Consider the following 24,128-nt stretch of genomic DNA (forward strand, 5'->3'; position numbering starts at 1 on the left):
CCCTGCCTGTGAACACGTTGTTTTCTTCTACCCGTAGGACACTGTCCACCTTCGTGTGTCTAAGTGATGCCTACAAGGCCCTCGAGGCTCCCCTTCCTCCAGGAAGCCTGCTGGGACCATGCCTCCTGGTCCTCACCCCTCCCACAGCACCCGCACTGACACAGCCTCTTTGCTTGTTTTTCTCCCCAACTAGACTAGGGGCTCCTCGAGGACGGGGGTCGTCCTCTCTGCCAGTGTCTGACCTAGGGCTGTGGATGAACAAGTGCATTCTCTCATTCCTACTAAAAGTCCCCCACAAGGCTGAGCATGCTGCCATTGAAGAAAGGAACACAGAGACGTCAGGAGTCAGCACTTCTGCTGCTCTGGAGTGTCGCAGGGAGGTTAGGTTTCCTGCAGAGTCTGCAGATAGGTCCTCAAAGCCACCGCGCACGTGGAAGACAGGCTGGGACATCCCACAAGGGCAACGATGATGGCTGCGGGACTCCTGGAGAAGCACGGACCTGTCTCCTAAGACGAGAGCCTAGTGCTTTGCACAGAGACTTAGATGCAGAGCAGTGAGACTTCACAGGAACTCTGTCTTGTGCTGAGGAATAAAAGGAACATCCCCATCTGCGTGGGGGCTGTGGGAATGGGCGGAGGATGACCCTCACCATTGAGGTCACACATTGAATTAGGACTTGGATGAGCCACTCTGTGCCTTGGGTGAGGTCACTCAAATGCCCTGCCTCTGAATGAGGGCCTTGAACTCGGTGATGCTTTCACATCCTTTCAACTCTAAAATAAGATGACATTTAACAGGAGCCCTGTGCACTGACAGAACTGGAGTGGCCGTCAGTGGAACAGCCCCGTATTGTTGACAGATCTGGCCAGATGCCAGAGATGCATGGCCTCGCCTCTGAGTGTCCTTGAAGGCCAGCCTCTAGACAAGGGACAGCAGTGTGTCCAAGCCCGTCGGGTGTGGCTTCCTGTCACGGCACAGAAAAAGACCCTTGTCTGCACTCGCCACTTCTCTGCCTCCAGGGCACTCGCTCGCGCTCTGACCACGCATCTGAATTCCACGCGGGGGCTGGGGTGGAAGGAGGATGTCTAGGACACATCAGAACGTGGTACCTGGGATCTTGTTAGGTAGGAACCGGGGTTTGGTCTCCTCGGCCAGGCTTCATCCTTCCTCGGCTCTGGGCTCTGCGGATCCTTGGGTGCTGTTCAGATGCCGTTGGCAGCAGGTGCAGAAGGTACGACTCAAAACGGGTCTCAAGCAGTAGGGTGTGGACTGGGGACAAGAACTAGAACATTGGGATCCAGGCAGAACGGGATGCAGCTTGTGCTAATCTGGGCAGCAGCAGGGCTCTGTGGAACATGCGTGTCGTGTCGCTCGTTCTGTGGTTCGCGGTGGGTGGCCATGGGTAAGTTACTTCACTTCTGTAGGACTCAGTCCCCACCTGAAATGTGCAGGTGCCCCAGTCCTTTCCCTCTTGGGTGTTGTCCTAGGTCTAAACATGCCCCTCCATGATACCATGTCAAAACCCCGAATGCTACCCTATTGGAAAAAGAGTCTTTGCAGACACAACTAGAATTAAAGATCTTGAGATGAGGTTATCCTGGATTGTCCCAGTGCAGTGGGCCCCAAATCCAATAATCACTCTCCCTGTGACAGATCCACAGAGGAAAAGGCAGAGATTGAAGTGGTGTCACCACAAGCCAAGTGTTGCCAGCACCCCCCAGAGCTGGAAGAGGCCAGGACCCTCCTCCAGAGCCTCCAGAGGACCAGAGCCCTGGGGACACTTTGATAGTGGACTTGCAGCGTGCAGAATGGAGATCATAAATGTGTTTTAAAAGCCACCAAGTTTTCAGTAATTTGCTGTGTACGTCAGCTCTAGGGAACTAACGGGGGTTATGAGGATTAAGTAAATTAATTCTTATCAAGTGCTCAGTGAGACATTCAAAGCAGAGAGCTCAGGGCGCATCAGAGATACACAGAGCCTGCGAAACGCAGCCGTGACTTCTCACAACACGGGTTTCCGTTCTGTTGTTACGTGTCCTCCTGATAGAACGGGCTTGCCCCGTGTGAGATTTTGCTGTGTGAAGATCTTAGTATTAGTCAATCCAATAAACGGGACGTTTCCTCTCAGAAACTGTTCACGTAAAATAAAGTGGATGGAAATCGCCAGTTGCCTCTCCCCTTAGTTTACTAAATAAATAAGCCAATGAAGAAACCAACATATGTTGAGTACCTACTCCATGCCTGACCTGATGCTAATTTAATCTATGATGCGTTATTCACCCTCCCAACAGGCACGTTCATTAATTCATGGGGTGTTTACTGAGTGTTGACCCTGCGCAGGCTTTTATTCCAGAAATGGGGATAAAACAGTGAACTGAACATCCAAAACTGGACAGGGCTCCCTGCCCTCACTGGGTTAACTTTGGTCTGGGGTTAGAGGCAATGGGAACGTAAACTGAGTAGAGCAGCAAAATACATTAGATATGGTGATGAAGGCAGAGAGCAATACAGTAGTGAAGGTCAGGAGGGATCCCATGAGCACCATGCCCAAAGGCCAAGGCCCCGAAGGCGAAAGAGAGTCCCAGGGAGTGCCAGTGGGTCAGGGGAGGCATGGCTGGACAGGGATGGTCCCTTGGCCCTAGGACTGGGAAGAAGCAGCCGGGGAGTGGAAGGAAACTGAGGAGGGTAGGAAAGAGCCAGGTGGAGGTGTGTTTCTGGAAAGCAGGGGAGGCTTGAGGGGTCAAACGCTGCCTCAGGTCAAGGAACATCAGCCTTTGGGCTGACCGCTGATGGGATCACGTCAGCATCGTGGGGGAGCCTCAGGAAAGCTGGAGGAGAGTGCCAACCCCGCCACACCCCTCTCATTAACAGCACCTCTGTTCTCTCTGTGGAGCTGTCCAGTCAGTCAAGACCCTCTGTTTCCGTTGGCCGAGGTAAGGTGTGGTGCCCAAAGCACACCTCCTTCCTCTTCTCCTCTCTCATAGACATTCTCTTCAACTAAAACACGGCAAACCAAACCAAAGAAGTCATGATTCATCCCATCTAGATGCACCGTGAAGGAACCTCCATTTGTCCTTCCTCCTGCCAGTGTGGGGCTGCTCTATCTCCTCCATTCTAAGACTTTACCTTGATTCTACCATTCCATGTCGTTTTGTGAACCAGCTCTTTGCAGGGGCCACGTTTTAGCCAGCCAGTCAGCTTCTGAGGGTTCCATCCAAAGAACCCCAATGGGCAGGAGACAGCGAGGCTACAATTTTGCACTAATTTCTTCTTATTTCAAATTCTGTCCTCTTTCTGCCACGCCACAGCTGCCTCCTTTAGAAGCTGCTCCAAGAGGAAGCAAGATCTTATAAGAACAGCATGGTCAGAAGCCGACACCATCGGACAACTTACAAGGGGTCTCCCAAGATCCCTCCAACTTTTGCTCAGACTTGGGCCCACAGGAGGGGAGACGTCTTGGATTGGCTGTGCACCTGCCCGTCAGCCCACCGGATGGGAACGTGGCCAGGCCGGGGGGCGGGGAGGAATTGCACCCTTGGCTATAACTCAACAGGAACGTTCCATCCAGCAATTTTGTAGGTTTTTTGTTCTTAGGAAACCTGAGAAGTCATCTCACTTTGTGTGTTTTGGTAAAGGAACCAAGTTTACTGTTAAGCCGTGTGTGTATGTGCTCATCGTTCCGGGGTGACGTTTCTCTGCGGCAGGTGGATTTCCCCGGGGGTGGTTGCAGTAGAGACCGCCCCCTGGTATCAGCAGTCCCGTCACTGTAGACACAAACAGGACATCTACTTCAGATTTCTCCCTGGGTTATGCTCATCCCCACTCAAAGCAATATCTGACTGACACCTTTCGCCAAACTCCACACCACAGACATCCACCCACCTGCACACACGCACACACCTGATTTTTCTGATCACTCATTTGCTTTTTGGTGGGTTTCATTGTCTAAACGCTCCCAATTATTCCCCACGTGTAATAAAAGCTCCAATCCACTCCCTTAGCCCCCAACTTTGAAGGAAAGAAAGCTAAACAAAACTTTTGATTTGGCCGTGTTCCCCTCCTAATTTCATTATGCATTATTAAATTTTTACTGTCGACAACCTTGTTTAGAGGGAAAATCATTGGTTTGGCTTTTTCTTAAACTATCAGATGTTTTATAGACCTTCTAATGGCGTGTTTGGTGTGAAATTAATTATCAAAGATTCGCAGAGAGTTTTAAATTAGATTTTTTCTGTTCTTCAAGGCAAACAACTGGTTCTGTTTTTGTCACTAATATAAGGTTCTCATTGCTGCTTTTTTTCCCCCTACAATGAAATGATAAAACAAATCTTCAACTTATTTTAATGTGCTAATTGAGGGTTATTACAATTCATTTTCCTTGCACAAGCAAGTTAGAAGGGATTTTAATTGCCTCCTATACAAACATTTATTTGTAAAGAGAAATGATATATAAAACTAAGGGCCCGGAAAAACTTGTTTGGGCAATGTGCTAAGGCAAATCTATGGTTTTCTGAATAGATACTTAATGCCTAAACCAGTTTCCCTTTTGGATTGCGGATCCATATGTATGCATTGGTGTCAAAGCTCTGCAGAGATGCTAGTAGGAGGTAGAAAGATCCAGAAAGAGAAACAAATACAAGATGACTTCAGAGCATTGGTGCTGCCCCGCCCAAGAGCGTGGGGTTACTTCCCAACAGGTACATGTATCCCAGTGTGGATTAAATGGTACCTGCAACCCCCCAGGGTTGCCGGGTCCCATGCCTGGGGACGCCAGAAGATGTGCCCATGTGGGCGGAGTTTTACGCTGAGGCGACGGATGCATGTCCTTGGCCACCACTCCTTCCCCTGGCGTGTCCCTATCCCCCTCCAGTGTGTCGTCAAGCCTCAAACCTGCCGGAGCTAATTATTGTGTGGGATGACAGGTTTAAAGACATACAATCAGAAAATAATGATCAGATAATGCTTCTCATTAATAGTTCGAGTCCAGAAAACACTGCGGGAAACAGTCGCAAGGCCCTGGCTTCTGGAATCCGGATTTCTGCTTTGAGGCTGGGGAAGCACTCCCTGTGGCACCTTTCTGGAGTTAGAATCCCAGCAGAGGCTGGAGAGGTGCTGTGTTGTGGGAGGTGATGGGGGAAGTGGCAGTGAGGAGACTCAGTGCTTGTAGACATCCTGCCCCTGCCAGGTCCCTGACCCCATCTTCTAACCGCTGACTGCTGCAGACTTGGGGGTGCCCCTGGGCCAAGACCTGCTGGCTGTTCCACCCCATGCCTCCTTCGTGCCTCATAACCCATGACCCCATGGATGCACCTGGGTCGATGACTTTTAACACTTTCAGTAGATGGAGGTAGACAGGCCAGGAGGATGTTTTTCAACACTCTTGCAACAGGGGTCAAGACTACGCCAACAAGGGACAGAGACTGGATGCAACTCACAGCCGGGGAGGCCATTTATAGCCAACAGGCAGGGTGAGGGGGTCAAGGGGTAGAAAATTACTAAGAGGGGCACCTGGATGGCTCAGTCGGCTAAGCGTTTGGCTCTTGGTTTCGGCTCAGGTCATGATCTCACCATTTGTGGGATTGAGCCCCACGTCGGGCTCTGCGCTGACAGCGTAGAGCCTGCTTGGGATTCTCTGTCTCTCCCTTTCTCTCTGCCTCTCCCTCCCTCATGCCATCTCTGTGTCTCTCAAAATAAATAAATAAACTTCAAAAAAAAAAAAGAAAATTACAAAGAGGAACTTGATTGGATACCAAGGAAAAGTGGAGCCTCACTCAACTGGCTTTAGCAGGATTCTTGCGAAACGGAAGTTTGCTCAACGAGGAACCCTTGTTGATGTGTGGGGTAGGGGGAAAGAGAAGGCCACTGGTGGACAGCCTTCTGTGCTTGGCTCAGTGAGCTGGAATATCCCTCTGGACCAAGGGGAGGCCCTCCTGCCTCTTCCATCCACAGACTGGGCTACAGGCTGACCATCTCCTATGGTTACTCTTGCTGGGGCAGAGAATGTTCTAGCAACAAGCAGGCTTAGGCTGAGCACCCACTCCATTGGATCATCTCCCTGCCTTCTCCCCTGAAAGCCTGGGGTCTTCAGACAATGCGGAGCCAGGACCCTGGTGTTTACCCGGCTCCACAGAGGTAAGGCTCTGAGCCCCCACTGGACATTCTCCTTTCAGAAAGAAAAGGTGCCCCCGAGGGTGTGGGTTTCCTGCCACAGGCCGGTCACACGGGCTGGGATTCCGGCGTGGATCCGAGCCCAAGCATGGTTCCCACTTGTCCTTCATTCTCAGGATGGCCGCATTAGCTGGGCTCCCAGATGTGTGTGGAGTATAATTAGGGACATTCTGAAAGCAGCCCCAGACATTGGACTGAAAAGTCTGTCTCACTGCCTTCCGTTTCCCTCCCTCTGTTCGGAGGCTGTGGAACCTTCCACACAGCTGGGCCCCTGGGATGCCCTGCTTGGAGCCAGTGTCTGTGTGCCCTCTCGTTTCACAGAGCATCTGATACAAAGCGTGCAGTGTGCAGAACCCCCGGGGGGTTCGGGGAGGGGAGAGAGGCGGCGGGGCTGGGGGAGGAAGCAAGGGGGCCGCAGGAACAAGTTAGGGAGAGAGATTACCATGAAGGCAGCTAATGATGCCCTGAGTGCACAGTGGGCCTGGGGGCGGGGGGCAGGCTGCCCACGCGGCTATGCCCGGCTCCACCTGGGGGACGCCCCAAAGCTGTTAAGTCACATGCTGGTCCTGCTCTGGTTTTTAGTAGCCACCAACAGGAACAAGTGAGTGATGTCAGTTAGCACTTGACCTTGGAGACTCTCTGCCCCAGGCCTGGGGAACTGCATTTCAGTCAGCTCCTCCCCGCTGGCCACCGTGTGGTGGGGTCACCTCCACCCTTCCTATCCACTCCAGCTTCCTGTGTTCCCCCCACCCCCCAGAGGCCCAAGCTCCCAACCAGAGGGTCCTTTATGGCTCCAGATATACCAGGTTTGGGCACCAAACACACAGGAACCTGGGCCCCGCCTGAAATACCACCCTGTCCCTGAACGCTGAGCTCCAGCTCAGATCCAAACAGCTGGCTTTGGTCCCATCCTCGCAAATCCCCTTGGAAGGTGGCAGGATGTGGTACCCCAACATACGCCACTTTGGCACTGGATTCTCTTGAGCTAAAGGCACAGGGCAAACAGCAGGTGCAAGATGCTAGGAGCTCTGAATCCCCTTTCCTTCCTGAAGGCGGGAGCTAAGATTCCCACGTAGAAGACGCCACCTCTGCACCAGGAGGAAGAAACGTTCCAGTCGCCCGAGAGGGGAGCAGAGGCCGAGAGAGACGTCTGTGCAGACAGACCTCATGAAAATAAGTCTCCTCCCCCGAAGTCCCTTTTCCACCACAGCCGCCTCTGCTCACACGGGCCCATGAGCACTGGGGCTCTGTTGCTGTTTGGGGCCTTCCTTTCCCTGGAAGGAAACGTAAGCATCTGTGTGCTCTCCTGTTAACCCTCCTGTGTCAGCTTTGTTCCTAGGTGCAGCCAGAGACTCTCGAGGGCAGAGGGAAAGCGTCTGCAACCCTGCACCTTCCTTGGTCTTCCTGGACGTTCAGAGCATCCTCACCAAAGCCCCCTCCTACCATGTCCTGGGTTCTTTCGCCGCTTCAAAGTTTAAAGATCGAGTCAAATTTGAGATCGCTTTGCATCGCTCTTATGGCTGAACACTTACACGGCATTTTAAAAAATCTGTTGCTCGGGTCCCTTGCTCTTGGAAAAAGAACTCCAAAGTGCTGATAAGTCCCATGTTTCCTGTGTGCTAGGACCTTGTGCTGAAGAGGCACCTGTTCAAACCTGGGAAAGATGTCGGCCGTAAACTTCCCTGAGTCAGGTGCAAATAGGACATGATGAAGTTTCTTGGGGTGGCAGTGGGGCTCGTGGGGTCCGGAGCTGACGACCAAGAAAGAATTCTTGAAGACGTCTTTGGTGCAAAAAGGTGATTTTAGTAGAGACGGGGACAGGACTCCTGGGCAGGAGAGACTGGTTATATATTTGGGAGTCGGGGGAGGTGAAGTCCAGGGGAAGTTTCCAGTGAGACTTTCACAAGCTAAAGACCCTCCCAGGGTCTCGGAGGCCTGGCTATTGTCAGGCTAAGGTTGTTTTCCCTCCAGCAAAGCATTAGCAGCAAGACAGTGGGGGTTCCTGGCATTTTGCTCTGCCGGCCTCAAGTATCTGTCCATGGGCTGCAGGTTAGAAGGAAATTTAGTTCTACGTGCCCTTTCCTTCTGCCTTTGTTTTCCCATCAGGAGACAGCCCTGACTGCCTCCCGGGACCTTTGCTGGTTGCGGGGGGTGACGGCACTCTGGGCCGATGGTAGGTGATGGCCACGGGTTCTGAGGAGGAACCGTCTCGCTTCTGAAACTGTTCCATTCCTCCTCGTCCTTCGCTCAGTCCTGCGCGCACCTCGGCACGGAGGTGTGCTTCGTTGCCGGGACAAGGGATCTTATTAAGCACAAAAGGAGTCACCTTTAGCACAGACCAGAGACCACCGGCCGTATATCTTCATTTTAAAACTGTAGCCACAGAAGCCAGCGGTACTGAGAATGTGATTTTCTCCCTAGGACCCACAGGGAGAAAAGACGCTAATGATGTTCCAAATGTTGATGGTTCTCTGGCCCCAGGAGACAGCCTGCAAGGAAGGACCATTTGCTTTAGTTCAGGGAGCCAGGGGTGGGGGCAGGGACAGCTGCGCCTTCCCCCAGATGTGTAATTGCCATATTGTTTCTCCTTCCGCACCCCCTGCATCTCGGGGACCTCAGGCTATAATTAATTCTCGAATCTGGCAATAAATCAAAGCTTCGAAAATTACAGAAAACTTTTCTCCCCTTTCCAAATGGCTCTGCTGGCTGCTTTAATGTTCTCTCTCCTACTGTGTCTCTAACCACCTGAAACCTGGGCAGACATTCCAGGAAATGATTCTGAGAACAAACCCGTGTTTCAGTCTCTGGAAGCTGGAGTCGAAAAATAAAAATAAAACCAGAAATAGCATCCATTACCCAATCTGGGTCATCTCGTTTTTTATTGGATGCAGACATCCCTCGATGCCGTGGTTTGGAATCAGGAATGACCCTCCACTGCAAGCGTCAAATGCTTCGCGCCCAGCAACGCTGTGATTTCCATTTTTAAGATGCACACTTTGCATATAAAAGCATTCACGGCCCCATCTCTACTCACTGTAGTATCCAGCAAATGGGCCTCTGTAATTGATGAGAAATAATCATAATAAAAGAACTAGGCGATGCAATGCATGAAACCCTCGGTGTGCAAGCGAAGGATGAACGCAGAACAGCCTCTGGGCTAATCCGCACGCTTTCAAAATCACTGTTTCTTTTGTTCCCTCAACCCCCCCCCCCCCCCAGATTTAAATCTCTAGCTTCTGCAGCAGCACGCGGAGGCACAAATGCTCTTGGTTCTCTTAACGAGCGGCTTCCTCTGCATTCATTTTGGGGGAACAGCTCCAGCTGAGGAGCATAGCGAAAGGGGACAGAAATTTCCAGATTAAATCTGATGAAACCTGAGACTGCTCTTTCGCAAGAAGCTGGGGCAGACCCTTGGCCCTTCTTCCACTTCACGGCAAACCTTTCCTTCCTCTGAAAGGGTTGGGAACGCCAGAGGGCAACGGGTAGCAGGTCAGGTGGGGAGGGCATGTGAGGGAAGTCTGGCCCTATTTCAGGCGCCAACCTTTGAATGCTGGCTCCCCTAAGAACTGTGTGCCTCGGGCGCGTCATTAAAGCTCCATGGGCCTCAGTTTACTCATCTGCAAAATGAGTTTGGTAATAGCATCTTTCTCTCTCAAAAAAATACCTGTTTGTCTTTTTTCGTAGAATTAAAAGAAATAACTCATGGAAAGGATTTAGGATCCGCGCTTTTATTATTTTAGAAATACTAGAGGCCCAGCTGCGAGGCTGGGAGTTCGTCATGCCAGACTCAGTCCCTCCTGGGCATCCAGGGAACCAAGCCTCTGGCTGAGTTGACAAGGTCGCCTAAGACAGCAGGCTGACCATGGGGACCAACACAGGATGCTTATGCACTGTGGCTGCGGAAACTGAGATGGGTATCAAGGAAGGCTTCCTGGAAGAGGCAGGGACCTGGTTTGGTCAAACTGAAGGCAGTATTCTAGCTCTCTGCTAGCCTGCCTTCCCCGTTGCTGTTCTGGGCAGTGCCCTGAAGCCTGGGCCTGTGACAGCGCCTCTCCCTGAGCGCTCCAGTAGCTCACTGCCGATGCTCTGAAACAGCTCTGGAAGTTAGTGGGCTGAAACACCCGGAGAGAAGCACGTCTTCTGGGTGCGTGCAGAGTCACAGGTACTACTTGGAAAACGGGGACTTGCACTTCAGAGCACGGCTGGTTCTGGAAGGTGTGGGCTGTCAGCGGAAAGGCTGTGAGCTCAGACGAATGTGGGGCCCCGAGCATGAGGCTGTCTGCCTGCTGTCGGGGCGCACCTGTTTCCCTCCCAGGGAGAACCCAGGGACTGAGACACAACGCTCGGGGAGCTCAGATGTGGCCCTCCATGGCTGCCACTTCTCTTCCGTCCCTGCCATCCGTTAAGACACTGCCAGGTGTCCGACCCCCGTGGGCGAGAGGGAGCCTCGGTGTTAACTCTCAATTACCGACACGCTGCAACGCAGTTGGTTTTCAGCTTGCTCTGAATTCATTTCATGATTACTGGGCCGCTTAAAACAATGTACATATAATGAATGAATTTTCCATAAACATGCATCTCTGCTTAGGTGTAAATATTTCAAAGGCAGCTGCAGAAAATGAAAATTAAGTGACATCAGATATTTGGCAAAGTTTGGGGCTGAAAACCCTTGGGTGTTCTCACTCCGCATTCAACGGGTTTCCTGAGGACCCGCCTCGTGGCAGGACCGCCTCCCCGTGCTGCAGACACGGGGCGAGCGAAACCGCACCTCAACGACCTCGTGCCCGCGATACGCACCGAAGCCTGGCCCCTGGCCCCTGGCCCTGCCACGTGAGCAGACACGCGGAGCCACGCCTGTGCCCCAGCCCCACGGCACCTGCCCAGTCTGCCTTCCAGCGCCTCACACCATCCAGAGGGCTCCGGCTGAAGCCACCAACCATCTTCCTGTTCTAAATCCGAAGCACGTCTCTCAGACTTCACGCCCCATCTTTCTGCGGTCATCACATAAGCCATCACCTTCTCAAACCCACACCCTCTCTGGATTCTGGGCTCTGGGCCGACGTACCCCCACGTTTCCCCCCAGCTGCTCTGGACTCTTCCTGTATGCGGTTGCAAGGTTGTAGTCCCAGGCTCGTCTTTGCAGCCTCCACCCCCTCCCCCCCAAAGACACCCATCCACACTGGCGGCGGCTTCGATCAACCCCACACAGAACCACCCCTGACACTTGTACCTCCCTCTGCCCGCGTCTCCTCTGAGCACCAAAACCGTGTGATGGGTGGATCGCTCGCGGGTCTGAATGCCTCAAATACACCACCAAGTCACACTGTTAAGAACCCCGGTTTTCCAGGGCAGAGCCAGCCTTACGCTCATGGGAGGGTGGCCCCCTGTGAGCCCAGCACACAAGCCAGGGATCCAGGAGTCACTCCTGCCATCTGTCTCTGTTGCTGGGCTCATCTGGCACGCCACTGGCCCTTCCTGGTTGTGTCTCTAGACATGTGTCCTGTTCATAGGGCTTTCTCTTTGTCGGTGCCTGCACCCCAAGGCTGAGACAAGGAAACCAATGGGACCTCGTGAGAGAAAAAGCTGTCTTTCCCCTTTGCTTCTTTTCCTGCTTCTGTTCTTGCTGGGACCTGTACCCCACCTCACTGGACACATACCTTGTAATGCAAATGGCGTATGTCCTCCTGGTAAGGGACTAGGAGTTCGTGATTGCTCTAGAACAGATCACATCTAGGGAGGGACCCGGCGAGAATGACCAGAGAAAGCTATCATACACGTATTCCAGACCACCAGAGGCAGACATCTCAACACCAACACCCTCTCGCTCCAAGGAATAACACCCAGGCCCTCATCTTTGTCCCAATTGGTTCCCGGATGTCTGAGAGGACACTTACACCAGACCACCGTCCTCAGGAAAAACCCCCAGACCCCGAACAAAGACGAGACTCCCTCCTTTCCTTTCTGTGTCTCCTGGACACTCGGTCCATCAGTATCCACCCCCCACCACATCCTCCATAAATTCTTTTACCTCCTGCTGTCTCGTGTTTGACTTCCATCCTGTGTGAAGCCAGGGACCCCCTTGGCTGGTCCTACAGGACCCCTCTGAGTCCTCAGACCTGGCCAGCCAGCATCAAAGCCACTGACCTCTTTGCAAGTGCCCCTTCCTTAATCTCCCTCACCCTTGTCCCTGCAGAGCCTCCTTTTTAGTCTTTTGAAGAATAATTATAAAGGAAGCAACTGGGTAATCACCACCCAGGCCAAGACGGACCTCGGCCAGAGTCTTAGAGGGTCCGAGCCTCGTGCATGCCTCTCGCCAACCACACCTCCTCCCTCTCCTTTTGGATGGCAATTTTCCTGGTTTAATTTGTGGCTTTGCCACCTGCCTGTGTGTCCCTAAATGACAGAGTTTGGATCCTGCCTGCCATTGATCTTTATATGCAAGAAATCAGACTGCACATGGTTTTTGTGACTTCCTTCTTCAGCTTACTACTTCCTGGTGAGATTTGCCCGACATGGCGTGTGCGGCTGTGACTTCCTTGTTCTTATTTCCAAGACGCCCATTGAACTCACGCGTTCTGCAGCCGGTAGACATCTGAGGGGTTGTCAATTTGTTGCTCGGAATGTTCCCAGCACAGCCCCCCTCTGTAAAAATACACGGCCTCCCAACAGGACCTCCTGCGACCTGGTCTCAGGTGGCCAGACACTTGGGTTTTCACAGATCCCATGTCTGTGTACGGGTACCTCAGTGAGCTGTTAATTTACATTTTCCAGGTTAGTAATGATGTTGGAGTACCTATGTATGTTTACTGAATTGGATTTCATCCTCTCGGGCATGCCTATGTAATGCCAGAGAGGCTGTATTGTAAATATTTTTAATTTTCTGTATATTGTGATGTTCTGCCATCTTAAAAAACAAAACAGACACAAAAACAAAAAGCTTTCTGGCGGGGTGGATGGGGGCAGAGACTGCTCCTCTTTCCTGGGTTCACCAGTTCTTAGAGACAGCAAAGAACCCTGCAGGGAGCTTGTCTTTGATATGCAAAGTGACCTTCCCAGAGCCCTGCCTCCTCTCTCTGGCTCTTACATCCCAGGAAGCAATATTCCTCTGCTTTTTAGCCATCCCAGGGCCGGGTGCCAGGCAACTAGAGGCATCCTTATAGCCTAAAGTCCACTGAAAGCTTCCCACTGGCCAATCCCACACAGCTCACCCTGCTCAGCCTGGCCTTTGCCGCAGAAACTCCAGCAAAGGCTTCGGTGGAGGCCCTCCCTTCAGTGGGGGCACAGCAAACCTTGTGTCTCTAGGACCCATGAGCAAAGCAGACTTTGCTTTTTCTAAGCCTCTCCGTCTCCTCTGGGGTCATACTTGATCGACCGTCTCGCAAAAGAATACAAAGTCGAGGCCATTGATGGAGCCCTGTTGGGCTCTGTCTTGTCTCCAGGTTGATTAACACAGGTGCACACTACCCAGCTGCACACTGGTCCTGCACTGATTCTCTCTGTCGAGATCTCTCACTTCAGGGCACGTCTCTCTGCTTTAGGTAAACATCCCTAATTTTAATGGGACGTATCGGTCCTTTATTCTGCATCGGTGATGCTGGCACCATGCTCAAAGAATCCTTTCTGACCTCTTATGCTAATTCTTGATTTATAGGAAGGCAGATCATCCCGCCTCGTTCAATAGCTTCATCTGTTGTATCCTCCCCTGCAGTTTTTTGGTCTCGGCTTTCATGTTTTTTGCTTATTGCCAAGTCAAGACATCCCTGTCTTAATCATTTTGGGATTGTCACTGTAAACTATTGGAGCAACCTTGTCCCCAGCGGCTCATAGCTCATACCACCGCATGGCTTGCTCCGGGCAATGGGACTTCAGCAAATGGAACAGAGAAACTTGGTGAGTGCTCCCTTACTGGGGCTTGTCCTCTTGAAAGCTGCTCAGGGACAATGATGGTGTGAAAGACGACTCGCAGGGAGTGGGTGAGAGAGCTACTCTAGTCATTGCAGATAGACCCAGGCAAGTGGCCTCCTCTTGCAGCCAGTGAGCCTTGCAGAACTGGGGTGTTTTCTTTTCTTATACAGTAATACAGACATGAAACAGTGGCCTTGGCTGTTTGTGGGTCTCTATGCTTCCTGCTGGTTCATAGCCTGCCGCCCCTCCTGCCCCGCTCCAAACCCCCCCGTCCTGATGAGACCACAGGCATCTCTGCTGGAGGCTCCCACTCATCCCCGTATGCCCACTTCCAATCCACTCTCCATTTAAATTCAAAGTGTAGAAAAGCACACAGAAATTGTAGCAAGCTCCTCCGTGCTCAACATATTTTAAAAATGCCCTTTATCTCAATTCAGGTTGTTTTGAATATGAAAGAAATAATGGTATGTTTTAAAGTTCCCTCTGAGACTTTCTCCAGTTTCCTCTCCCTCCCCACTGGGAACCAGCTCCAAAACCCTGGTGTTGGCAAAGACTCTCCTTGACCAAACTTTGGACAGGCCCCTCTGAGCCCACTTTCTGGCTAGTCCTGCACTTGTTCGGTCTTCAGCCTGCTGAATCCAGCTGTAGCAAGGATTAAGTCAGTTAGGTAATTAATTAAGTCAGTTATGGGTAAGTCAGTTAGGATGGGATCCACCGCTGAGAGTGGATCACCCTGTCCTGCCTTCAGCTGGGAGCCTCTTAACTCAGGTCAGCAAAACTCCCCCGCCCTTGCCAGCCCCTGCCATGTTCGGACTTGAGTTCAGTCTCTCTCCCTTGTTGCAAAAGTCTCCAATAAAGTAATCCATTCCTTTTAGACAAGGGTCAGAATAATTTTTAATAGTAAGTATCCCTTTGTCAAAGTTTTTTCATAGCTGCTATGCATATATGCACACACACAGCGTTAATCTTTGAGACAGTGTTTAGCATTGTTAACGTGTGACTTGCCTCTGACGTAAGTGTGACAGTTCTGTACATATGTAATTCTATTATGCTGTTCAAAACTCAAATTCATCTCTTGAGCACCAGCCAGGCTGATTCAAACACCAAATTACTTTTCCAAATGGCTAAATACTGTTTTATCCTATGACTATGCCACAATTTATTTAGACATCTCCCAGTTTGTGAATGCTAGATTATTTCACATTTTCCCCTCTTACTGACCAGGCTGCCAGAAACATCTGTGTGCATGGCACCTGGCACACACATACAAGAGTTTCTGGTGCAGATTATAGAGAAGAGCAGAGTTTGGGGGCTTTAGGGTTGCACACACCAGCTTTACGAGCCAAATGCTCTCTCAAAGGGAAAGTGGCACATTGCAGACCCATCGGCTGTGTGTGAGAGTTCTGGTCTCCCCACACCTTTGCCAATACTTGATATTTACATACATTTATATCTTTTATTTTATAAAAATAGCCTCCTTTTGAGGTTATTTCAGAGAGGGCCTGTGAATGTAAGATCTCTTGGTCTTTTTATGTCTGAAATACATGTATGAATGTTCTTATTGAGTTCTTAGGCTTGAACTGTGGATCATTTTTCCCTCCCTGTAATAGCTTTCTAGTGTCTCAGGGTATTTGTGTATTCTCACTGCAATTCTCATTCCTTTATGGCTTTTTTTTTTCTTCCTGGAAACATTTAAAAATTCCATGTGTGTTTTTTTTCAACCCTCTGCAATTTCATTACACTGTTTCTAGATTTGAATTTTTTTTTTATATATGTGCATTCTGCTTCCGTATTGGAACATTTTTTTAGAGTTTCGATCTTCTGCTCAGCACTGTGGCTGATGTCCTCAATTTTTTTTTGACTTAATTGATTTTCCCTTCGGCTCTATCTAGTTTTGTCTTCAATCTGCCTATTGAATATATATATATATATATATATATATATATATATATATATCCTCACAATTTTGTTCTCTGAAATTTCTCCTTGGTTTCCTTTCAGATTTACCTGTTCATGTTTCATACTTTCCAAGCTTTGCCCACAGTGCCTGGTTTTTGCTCCTTTCTGCCTTACCTTCTTGTTCCCTTACCTGTTGTTTGTGTGTTACAGTCTACAGTATTTTCTTATCTTTACAGCAGGACTAGGAATATCCTACTTCAAACTGTTCCAACGTTTTCCCTGAAAATTTCCAACTCACTTTCTGCCTAGTAGCAAAAGCAGTCTGTTAAATATATAGATCTTCCCAGATGGTTTTACTGGAAAATTTTACCAAACATTTTAAAAAGGAAAATCAATTATACATAACCTCTAGAAAATATAAGAGGGGGAAGTTCTTCCCAATTCATTATGAGGCTAAAATTACTCTGATTATAAAGCCCAGAAAAATAATAATAAAAGATCTAGCACCACCACCATCAGCAACTAGAGACTAATATCCCTCATAAATAAAGATTAAAAAAAAAAGCCTTAACTAAGTATTAGTGAATAGAATTTAGCAGCATATAAGAGAAATTGTACCCTCTGAAGAGGTAGGGTCTATTCCAGGAATATGAGGCAGTTCAATGTTTGAAAATTAACTGATGTAATCCATCAGATTCACAGATTAAAGACAAACATTCACACGATCATGTCAATTAATAGGAAAATATACTTGACAATGTCTTGTTCTCACTCATGATAAAAATTCTTGAAAAAAATAGCCATGTGGGAAAACTCCCTTAACCTGATAAACAGCAACCACAAAAACAATGTACAACAAACATACTTAATGGTGGGGAGCCTGACACTTTCCCCTGCAAGTGGGAGCAAGGCAGGACCCCCGTCCTTGTAACCTATTCGATACAGTGTTGGAAGTGCCAGCCAGAGAAGTAAGGCACATGAAGGAAATCAAAGGCATACAGATCAGAAAGACATAAAGTTGTCCCTATTTGCACATGATCTAATTGTGTATGTAAGGAAGCCCAAGGGATCTCCAAGCAATAACTCCTGGAACCAATGAATGATGCAGCCAGGTTGCAAGGTGCAGGTAAACACATAGACATCAGCTGTGTTTTTACATCTTAGCAATGATCTTATGGACACTGAAATTTAAAACACGAGACAATTTACAATCGCATAAAAATCAAACACTTGGGTGTCACTCTAACAAAACATGTATGGGGTTTGTATGCCTAAAACTACTAGATGCTCATGAAAGAAATCAATGATCTATTAATAAGTGGAGCGACATACTGTGTTCATGAATTAGAGACTGAATATAGTCTATATATGTCCATTCTCCCCAAACTGATACATAGGATTAGCACAGTTCATACAAAACATCTCAGTGACATCTTTATAGCAAGAGACAGGATTATTCCAAAATGTGTATAGAAATACAAGAGGGCCAGAATAGCTACAACCATTTTGAACAACCACAACAGAAAGAATAAAGAGTTAAGACTCAATCTATCCGGTTTCTTATTACCTAGCCACCGCAATCTAGAATGGGTGGTATTGTCAGAAGGACCGTTACATAGATCAATGGAACAGAACAGAAAATCCAGAAATAAACCACTATGAATATTCCCGACCGGATTTTTGATGAAGATGCAAAAGTCATTCAATAGAAAAAAGGTAAGACTCTGCAACAAATGGGATTTGTTACGGGTTGAACTGTATGTCCTCCCCAAAAAGGTGTAGGGAAGTCCTAAAACCTAGTACCTCAGAACTTGAAAATAGGGTCTTTACAGAAGCGATCAAACTAAAACAAGGTCATTGGGGTGGGGTCATTATAGTATCTTTATAATAAGGGGGAATTTGCACAGAGAGAAAGTGAGGCAAAGAAGCAGGGAGAAGGACATGTGCAGACAAAGGCAGAAGTTGAGAGATGCTGTCACAAGCCCACGAGCACCACAGATTGTCAGCAGACCCCTGGGTCCTCTCTTGCAGCCCTGAGAAGGGACCCACCATGCAACACCTGAACTTGAACTTCTGGCCTCCAGAACTGGGGAAGAATAATGTCTGCTGTTTCAGCCCTTTGGTCTGTGCTGCTGTGTTAATAACAGCCCCGGGAAGCAAGTCAAAAATAAACCCAACCAAAGTTTCATACCTTCTACAAAACCTAACTCAAAATGAATCATGGAATTACATGTGAAGTGTACAACTATAACACTTTAAGAAAACAACACCGACATCACAGGATTCTTGAATCTTTAGGATTGAGGGCAGGCTTGACCCCAGAAGCACCATCCATAAAGGAAAACATAGGGAAATCACTCATTACTGGAACTAACATCTGCTCTGTGGAAAACTGTTAGGAGGATGAAAAACGAAGCTACTGACAGGCAGAAAACACTTGCAAATCACATATTTTTTTTAAAATGCAAATTTATTTATTTTGAGAGAGAGAGCAGGAGACAATGGCAGAGGGACAGAGAGAGAGGGAGACAGAGAATCCCAAGCAGGTTCCACACTGTCAGGGCTGGATTCTACGACCATGAGATCATGACCTGAGCCTAAACCAACAGTTGGATGCTCAACCACCCGAGACTTTCAGGTGCCCCCACAAATCACATATTTGACAAAAGACTAGTATCTAAAATAAATAAAGTACTCTCCAGCTCAACACTAAAATAAAGTAAATAAAAGGAAAAAATGCAATCCAAGTAGAAAATGGCCACGTGATATGAAGAGATACTTCACCAGGGAGGACAGACAAATGTCAAAACATATGAGAAGGTGTTAGATGTCATCAACTATTGGGGAAATGCAAATTAAAGCTGCAGTGAGATACCTCCTCACACCTATCAGAATGGCTAACGTAAAAAAATATTGATCAGTAAATGCTGACAAGGGTGCAGAGAAATTGGATCACTCACATTGCTGGTGAGAGTTTAAAATGGGACAGATGCTCTGGAAGAAAAAAATGGCGGGATTTTCTTAAAAACTAAACATGCAATTACCATAGAAGTCAGTGTCTGCACTCCTGGGCACTTACCCAGAGAAATGAAGACTTAAGTCCACACAAAAATCTGGGCACAAACGTTTACTTCAGCTTCACTCCTAATAGTCCCAAACTGGAAACAACCCAACGCCCTTTGATGGGGAAATGGTGAAATAAACTGGGATGTCCATCCCACATAATTCGACTCAGCACGGGAAATGCACAGATGACTGATACCCCCAGCTGCCTGCAGGAATCTCCAGAGATTTAAGCCAATCCCCAAAGGTTGCCTGCCTTACAGTTCCATTTATGTAGCATTCTTGAAATGACAAAATTCCAGAAATGGCGAACAAAGTAGTGTTGCCAGGGATGGAGAGGTCATGGGGGACAGGAGGGAAGTGCAAGTGGCCTCAATAGGGCACCAGAGAAAGCCCTGTGAACATGGAGATGTTGTACCTGGGCTGCATCAATGCCAGGGTCCTGGTTGCCATGTTGTAGCACAGTTCTGCAGTTTGCTCCTGTTAGAGAAACCATGGGATGTCCTTGTAGCCACGGGTAAATCCACAATTATTTCTAGATAAAAAGTTTACATTTAAAAAGGCAGTTCTGGGGCACCTGGGTGGCTCAGCCGGTGAAACGTCCAACCTCGGCTCAGGTCATGATCTCACAGTTTGTGAGTTTGAGCCCTGCGTCGGGCTCTGTGCTGAGAGCTCAGAGCCTGGAGCCTGCTTCGGATTCTGTGTCGCCCTCCCTCTCTGCCCGTCCCCTGACTTCGGCTCAGGTTGTGATCTCACAGTTCGTGGGTTCGAGCCCCACGTCAGGCTCTGGGCTGACTGCTCGGAGCCTGGAGCCTGCTTCGGATTCTGTGTCTCCCTCTCTCTCTCTCCCGCTCCCCCGTTCATGCTCTTTCTCTCTCCCTCTCTCTCTCTCTCCCTCTCCCTCTCCCTCTCTCTCTCTCTCTCTCTCTCAAATGAACATTAAAAAATAAATAAAATAAAATAAAATGAAATAAAGTAAAAAGGCAGGTCTGGCTATTACTCTGCATTGTGTGAAAACCCCTCATGGACTTCCTACTCGCCCTGCAAGAAGATGGTGCTTTTGTCTTGGCTCAGGACCTGTGCAAGCCTCTCTTTCCCACCCCCAACCCCTCCCACGCTCTCCTCTTTGCTGCGGGCCCTCCACCACTCTGGGCTTCTGGGTCTTCTCTGCTCAAATGCACCATGCCCTTCCCGCCTCACAGCTTGTACTGCCTGCTTCTATTCCTGAAAGCTCGAGTTACATACTGCATTGTTTATTTATAATGAGGGTTTTAGAACCACAAATGCCCGCAAGCATCTGCTATAGGCCAGGTCGCTCCTATTCCAGGCAAAGAGGAAAAAGCAGTGAGGTACACTGTCCCCGCTGCTGTTCAGCTGACCTTCTGGGTTGTGCACGTGTATCTGCTGAGGAGAGAAGGGGCTGCAGGACAGCAGGTCGGGGTCTGCCCAGGTTGCCTGCACACAACAGCTGAGTGTACCATGTGGAGTGACCCAATAGATCATCATTTAGACCTACACCTGCTCTCCATCCTTCCCAGGAAACTGAAAGTTTCAGACATCTCTTGGACCCTATATTGGGCCCTCTTGGCCTCACTTTTCTTCCAACCGCTGTCATGGGGACCAGTTCTGTACAGCCTTGGCCAGCTTTACTCAGATGCATCCTGACAGCACCCTACTTCAGGCCCGCAGTACACCTTGAGGGGTACTCTGATGCCCAGTCAGGGGTGGGAGCCTTATGCAAACCTGTTCAACAACCTCACATCCACAACCAGAGTATGGAGGAATTAGCACCCCATGGAGCCCTCTTGACTTACCCCTAAGAGGGCAGTACTAAGACACATGTCATGAGGCTAGAAGGTCCTACCTGAGTAGGGTTTCCAGATAAAGTACAGCATGCCCAGTCAAATGAGAATTTCAGATAAATGACAAACAACATTTGGTATAAGTATATCCTAAATGTTGCACGGGATATACTTATACTAAAAAAAAAGCCTCTGTTGTTTATCTGAAATCCAAATTTTAGCTGGACATCCTGCATTTTTATTTGCTGAATCTGCTGAATTTGGTGGGGCCGTGTCTGTGATGTGTGTCCTTGTGTTGGTGACCTTCCCTCCTTCTCTGTCCCTCTCTCCTTCCCTCTGGAATCATGAGAAAGTTACTTCCATTTAACCCTTTGTCTCAGGCTAAGACACTGTTTCTGTGTTTTCAAAGAAAGGAATACTTTCTAAAAAAGTCAACCAGTTCAAAAATTAAGAATCCCTTTTGAATTCAAGTAGGTGGCTGGCTATTCCTTGGCATTACAACGGATCTGGGTCATCCTGGTCTAAGTTGAGGTTCCCCATCCCCACCCCCCAGCTGAGTTCACTCAATTTCCTTCTGAATCCTTTTTACGCCTTTTGAAGTCTGAGGGATATTTACTAAGAAGACTAGTACTTAAGTATAAGCCTTTAAAAAGTCATTTGACCTGGTTAAGTCACCTGTGCCCTACTTTGGCAAATGTTTTTGAAGCCTATAGCTTGATGGCAACAAATCTTCCTTTTCAAAAAAATAAAAAGCCCCATGGAGAACAAGAAGGGGAGTAAGGAATCACCCCCCACTCCACTGGGCTAGTTTCAGCTTCAAGAACTTTCCTTATTAGTGACAGACAAGTGTGTGCTTATATAATGTGCCAATTACTCCAAAAGCTTCACTCAGAGAGACAAATTCACCCATAGACCCTCCCCTGGGAGAGAAGCTGGCCTCCAAACATCTGTTTTCAGTAAGGCATCTATACAGCTTTTATGTGCTTATGTGGATGTGGAGGGAGGGGGTGGTACCAAGAGGGATTTTTCTCAAACTCTAAGGTAAGTCAGGGAAAAGAAGGAATTAGAGCATTTAATAAGGAATGAGATAGTCAAGGATGGTCAATCTTTGCTGTGAGTGTGTGTGTGTGTGTGTGTGTGTGTGTGTGTGTGGTGCTATCCTTGCTTGTTTCACACACCTCAGAAATAGAAAGTCCTTGTTAGACCCAGAGCTAAAGCTCATGTTGTTGTACACCCATCGTCTTGGGTGGGAATATTCTGTTTCGACAGATTTGTGATGTTGTATCCATCCTGCCAGAGTGCCAGGTGGGACTCACAGAATTATTCCATTTCATTGAAAGCCACTTTGGAAGGGCTGTGTTGATAAGGGAGCATCGTCACCCACCCATGTAACACAGACTGATTCATATCATAACCCCATTGAACCCAATCTATATCCCAAAGGCCCCCAGAAATCATCGTGTAGAACGGGGAAACAGGGGAGGGGCATAGGCCAGCTGAATACAAGTCTTCTGTTGGGGGCTATGAGGATTCACCCCCCCCCCCCATTCTCAGACCCCACCCAAGACAATGGATCAGGTTCTGTTAGGGTGGAGCCCGTGGGCTCATCTCCTCAGAAGGACTTTGTGTACACAGTTTACTAATCGTCCAAAGGCTAGATGCCTTTGCTTTTCCCTTTCTTCCTTCTTTTGAGAGTCACAGTGGCTAAAATGTCTTATGTCTCCATGTATGTCCCTTACCCTTCTTCCTCTTGCCTTCCTGCTTTTGTATGAAAAAGGATGGAAACTATTTCAGGTGGCTGGGTCCCCTCACAATTCTGTCCTTAAAGACATTCCATGTCAGCCCCAAACTCTCAGTCCCATTAAAGATGGGACTTCCCCAGACTGGGTGTGTCCCTCTGTCCCTCTATCTGCAGCGTTTTCGTGTCCCTGCCAGGCCTGCTGACCAACTGCACACAGAGGACTGAGTCCACAAGCAAGTCCTCAACACTGTGTACATCTGAAGAGTTGGCATCACCACAGCTGTTACTTTTTATAGTTTCTTTGCCCAAGTCTTTGGGTAGCACTGAGAGACGAATCACCAGGTGCACCTCTAACTAGCAAAATTAGGAATCATTCAGTGCTTTGATGGTGCCAATTAGCTTCCCAGTATGAGCGCCAAGATTTTTTCTAATTAAGGCAGGAATGGTTTCTCAGTCTATAATAATCTCATTTAAAGTGTGTCCAAAACACCTACCATGCTTTGTTTGAGAATGTCATTCATATGCATTTTTTAAACTATGTGAAAATAGATAGATCCCTGGGATGTGGAGTCTGTCACTGGTTATTCACTAGACACGTGTACAGTGTGCTGTGGGATTGTGGCTTTGCAAGACAAGTGGGCTCTTCAGGTTGAGTTTGCACATTTGTGCACTAAGGACCTGCTCATCTGTGGAAAGAGACTTGTGGTTTTAGTGCAAAACAAGCAAAGGGTTCCTTTGGACAAGCACACTATGTCTCTGCCTTCAGGTTTCTAACTCACATCCACAGTGGAAACATAGATTTAAATTTGAGAAAGATTGCAAGATCTAGACCGAAGATTCTTCCAATGCCCCAGAAAATGGAAAGCCAGTCACTAAGGCTATTCCCAAATCCCATTTTAAGCAGACCTCAGTACCACCCAGAGTGAGAACTGGGGTATTCTGGTCACTGCCGCATCTTCAGCACCTAGGACAGTTCCTGATGCATGGTTGGGGATCCAATCAATTAGTGTCCAACAAGACTTTTGGAATGAAGTTTTGACCTTTCAAAACAAGAAATGCATGGCTTTCTCTTGTACCCAATGAGACCCTCTGCAGAAAACCTTCTGGTCCACATTTCAGATCTTACATCAGAGCTACAAAGAGCTAGAATCCTTTTGTATGCGTCGTGTAATAACCATTTTTCAATCTCTACGAATGCAATCTAATCCAACCTCAATGGTTTTAGTCATCAATTCCATGGTCATGAGGATATCCTTCATGGAAGTTAAAACAAACAAACAAGCAAACAAGAAAGTCATCTTCCTTCTGGTAAAGGACATAATCTCCCCATCATGTGCTCAGTTACAAAGTGGAACAGCAGTAAGTTTGCAGTCATTGTCCAGCTATCGTAACACATCTGCCTCTTTCCTGACCAAACTATTGTCTTAAACAAGATCCGTGGTCAATTTATGAGACGAAATAGCTTGATTTGGATCTTGTTCGATTTTCTCCCCCTTTTCTAAATTTCCTTTCCTTTTCTTGCCTCTCTGGTATGAGTCCTCATGTAGCT

At 48.4% G+C, this 24,128-nt stretch overlaps 1 long non-coding RNA gene across 1 annotated transcript; it reads left to right on the forward strand.

Moving 5' to 3' along the window:
* Positions 1-945: 945 nt before the first annotated feature.
* On the forward strand, positions 946-4,101 carry LOC147577732 (uncharacterized). Its single transcript, XR_015254132.1, has 2 exons — positions 946-2,934; positions 3,310-4,101. It is a non-coding gene; the product is annotated as an uncharacterized LOC147577732 (long non-coding RNA).
* Positions 4,102-24,128: the final 20,027 nt, after the last annotated feature.

Source organism: Puma concolor, chromosome C1, assembly GCF_028749965.1.
Source record: "Puma concolor isolate L17-30 chromosome C1, mPumCon1.1.hap2, whole genome shotgun sequence".
Taxonomy (NCBI): Eukaryota; Metazoa; Chordata; class Mammalia; order Carnivora; family Felidae; genus Puma; species Puma concolor.